Below are 4,299 nucleotides of genomic sequence, written 5' to 3'. Positions count from 1 at the left end.
TGATTGGTATGAAGATTTAATTGTAGCCACAGTGTAGTTTCTGTCTTTTGCTGCGGTCATATTTTCCTTTGTGTTGTCTGTCCTATTTAACTTTGAAGCCCACTAAAGATGAAAAATGGGCATTCATGGAGCAGGCGCATATGGCTTTAGCTGTTCGGTGGTGGATCTGGCGTTTTCCCCTCTGTGGCATCAGCCTTTGTGTTCTCAGCAATGAACTTTAATAAAACAACCTAAAATCTGAGAGATGGTGGAGAGAAGAGACAGCAGTAGATGTAAGCTGACTCTAGTATTTGTTTTGTCTGTAAATGTGGTAAAATAGACTAATGCACAACTAACCACTCCTCCTATCCCCACTATGTCATTTCAAGAGATATGTAAAATTGTGTCAGAGATATTCAGTTAATGAGCTTTCTGAGCCATGGTAGTAATATAGACGTGGTGTTCATACAGTGACTTTCATTTAATCACAACCAAACAAGAACCCTTGCATGATAGAGAAAAAGACCCTACAATAGACTACTGATTACTATTATTATTGTTGTTGTTGTTGTTTAGGCAAGCTGAGGAGAATATAAAGAATACTAACCCTTCTTTTTTATAACATATTAGTAAACATACTAAAATGTAGTTGTGAAATGGTTAAAGTTGTGGGGAATATAAGCAATATAAGCCTTTTTATTCTTTTTTTTTTTTTTAATGTTGGCTACTGGCTGGGCGCGGTGGCTCACGCCTGTAATCCCAGCACTTTGGGAGGCCGAAGCAGGCAGATCACAAGGTCAGGAGATCGAGACTATCCTGGCTAACACAGTGAAACCCCGTCTCTACTAAAAATACAAAAAAATTAGCCAGGCGTGGTGGCGGACACCTGTAGTCCCAGCTACTAGGGAGGCTGAGGCAGGAGAACGGCTTGAACCCGGGAGGCAGAGCTTGCAGTGAGCCAAGATCACGCCACTGCACTCCAGCCTGGGCGACAGAGCGAGACTCCATCCCAAAAAAAAAAAAAAAAAAAAAGTTGGCTACAAAATTTTGTTCAATGTAGATAGGCTGCTGGGGTTTCTGTGGGAAATGTCACATTGGCTAGTAAGCCTTGGGAGAATTGCAAGGCTCAAGTCAGGCATCCTACCAAGATCTCAGAGTTCAGAACTATTTGGCTGTCAGGGAAGAAGGGTTGAGAAATGTCCCCCTTGTTTCCGCTGGGAAAGGGCTACCTCAAGACTTGTTTTCTTTGCCTTCCAGCACCAGAAATGTAAAGTGCTGAGATACTTCAAGTCAAAGAAGTGAAAGGGGTAAATAAAGCATGTCCATGATAGGCTAAGGATGAAGAGAGACCTAAGGGTTAGATGGGAATTGACTAGTTTAGTGTCTAAGAGGAGGAAAGATCTAGAAGCACCTAATTAGATTGGGGCCAGGAATTTCAAATGAGAGACATTCTGATGATTTTATGAATATAGTTTTTCTTCCCAGGTATATCCCAAATTCCTTAAAGGCTTAGGTCCTTTATTTCCATTTGTCTTCCACATAGAACTTCAGCAGGAAAACTTGCACAAAGTGATGATCAATACATTTCTGTCAACTCATATTATACTTCAAAAGAAAAATATTTTGATGACGTTTTACCTCTGTGTATATTTTGGGAATTATTTGATATGAATCTTGCAGTAGATTGAGACCATATTGTTTGTTGTAAATGGTATGTGTGAATTAATTATAGAATGGGTCAAGAAATAACCTCACCTAGTTTTTAATCCTGACATTCTAGAGCCTGTCTGACCTGTGAGATGTTTGGAGAAACAACACTGCCACCTTCTGGTAGATACATGTCATCTTTCTCTCTGCCCACCATTGGCACCCTGGCTCACCCATGTTTATACATCAGTAAAACCAAGTCTAAATAAAATCTTCGATAATAAGGCTGAAGATCAAAGGTCTGGAAAGAAGGCCTCCAGCTTGTACTTTTTTTGGAAAGGGTTATGATTTTGCTATCAGAGAAAATCTTATCCCAGGCCTACTGTGATGTGATATTATCTTTAAGACTTAACTACTTTACTGGGTTATTCTAATAGACCTTCAAATGACCAGGAATGCTCCAGCCTTAGAGCTGGGGATGATGGGAGTAGTTGGAGCAAGAGTATGGGGAAAAATTCACAGACAAGTTGTGTCAGCCATGAAAAAACAAATGGGTGAGTAAACTGCCTAAGTGATGAACAGGTGAACAGAATTTTCCACCCTGCATTTTTGGATTGGTAGTTTATCTTGTTTGGTGTTAAATGTTTGTAGTCATGGTTACGTGACTAGTTCACTGGAAACCCATGTAGACCCACAGTTTTCTAGAGTGGGGCATATAGTAGGTGTCAATAAGAACTAGTTACATTAATTAATAAATGAGAACACATCTTTGTTTTTTTTTTGAGACGTAGTCTCACTGTGTCACCCAGGCTGGAGTGCAGTGGCGCAATCTCGGCTCACTGTAACCACCTCCTGGGATCAAGCAATTCGCCTGCCTCAGCCTCCAGAGTAGCTGGGATTACAGGTCCATGCCACCACGCCTGGCTAATTTTTTGTATTTTGAGTAGAGACAGGGTCTCACCATGTTGGCCAGGCTGGTCAACTCCTGACCTCAGGTGATCTGCCCACCTCGGCCTCCCAAAGTGCTGGAATTACAGATCTTTGCTTTTATATTTCATCTCTGAAATACTCTCCTGAGAATGAGGCTGGAGAGAGTAAATTTTAATTTTCCTAATCTTTCTTGCTCATTCCCCAATCCAAACCCTACGGCAACTGCTCATAAAGGTAGGTCAGTGCTAAAGAATTAGTTCTATTGATTTTTTCACCACTTGATCCATGTTAGGAAACAAAATTAGCTGGGTGTGGTGGCACACACTTGTAATCCCAGCTACTCGGAGGCTGAGACAGGAGAATCATTTAGAACTCGGGAGATGGAGGTTGCAGTGAGCTGGAATAAACAAACAAGATTAATCAGGATTAATGTTTTTTCAAGGTAATGTTCAAGGTAATGCTATAACCACTGGGGATTATGTTCCTATCCAAATATGCACCTTTGTCTTTGACTAGGCTATTTTATAATTTTGTAGGGATCAAAGTTAACTTGTACAAAACTGATAGCAATGCAAATATGCCCATAGGCGTATAAATAAATTCTGTCCAGTGGAAAGTTAATTGACTTCTCCCTGTCCACACACACGAAAGCACCAATTTTGTTTCCATTTGCAAATCCATTTCACTCTTCCTGATCTATAAATGTCTCTGCTTTTTGGCTTTCTCTGAACCTGTTGTTAATGAAGTCTTATTCTCTCAATCACCATGCAATTGAGCTATGGGATTTCATGTTGAGTTATCAGCTTCTACTATTAATTTACCTGTTACCTCATTTAATTAATGAGTTAAATGAAAGTTTGACATAAGCATGTTTTATATTTGCATGAGAATCATGATTGTTCCTCCTCCCATCCCCAAAGATCCTTCAACACCCAATATTAAGCAACAAGCTGAAGGAGAAGTCTGGGGGACTTTTCTTACTTGGTTTTTATGGGAGTTACATCATTGGTAATCCGAAGTTTTGTTCCCTTGCCCTCCCTGAAGTAAAGGGTGCAACTGAGAGTGACTGAGACTACCCACCTTCCCACGTGGTCTTCCCGTGTGATCACTCACTTGGTGAACCTGTGTTTGTGCAAAGCATTTCCGAAACTCCTCTGCTGAAAGTACCTACAAAATCTGCTGCAGAGTCTTCAGATTTGCAGCATTGTGTGAATTTCACTAGACATCAGGCTTTGGTATTGGTCAGACCTGCTTCAAATTCTAGCTCTCCATGCACTAGGTGGAAGTTATCAGATGTTTCTGTTTACTTATCTATAAAATAGAGCCGTTATAGAGTGAATGAAACAATGCGTACTATAGCTGGCATGTAATATGTTCTCCATAAATCTTACCTATTATTGCTACGTAGAGAGAAAAACATGGGACCTCCTTTCTTCCTTGGTCCTGCTGACGTGTAGCTCTGCAGTAACATCTCTGGTGCTGATGTTTCAGGCCAGATTGATATAGACAGGACTACACCCATTTAGGCCTGTGTAGGGCCTGAAGGATCTAGGTGTCTGGGTGGATTGGATCAGGAAATTTCCTGGAGTGAGTAGACCCGGATTTGACCTTTCAATTTCTTGATTGTGGGAAAGTCAAGGCGTGGTGAGTGGCAGACGGTAGCTAAGGGCAGTGGCCACGTAACAACTGCTATGGAAATTTTACAGATTTAATAATTGGTATGGCACTGCTGAGTAAAACAAA

The 4,299-nt window shown here is 40.9% G+C and overlaps 1 long non-coding RNA gene across 1 annotated transcript; it reads right to left on the bottom strand.

Moving 5' to 3' along the window:
* Window positions 1-3,825, bottom strand: LOC134757184 (uncharacterized). Its single transcript, XR_010130882.1, has 2 exons — window positions 3,637-3,825; window positions 1-237 (listed from the first exon to the last, which is right to left on the bottom strand). It is a non-coding gene; the product is annotated as an uncharacterized lncRNA (long non-coding RNA).
* Window positions 3,826-4,299: the final 474 nt, after the last annotated feature.

Source organism: Gorilla gorilla, chromosome 15 (assembly GCF_029281585.2).
Source record: "Gorilla gorilla gorilla isolate KB3781 chromosome 15, NHGRI_mGorGor1-v2.1_pri, whole genome shotgun sequence".
NCBI lineage: Eukaryota > Metazoa > Chordata > Mammalia > Primates > Hominidae > Gorilla > Gorilla gorilla.
The sequence above is the reverse complement of the archived record's forward strand: the minus strand, read 5'-3'. Positions and strand labels throughout refer to the sequence as shown.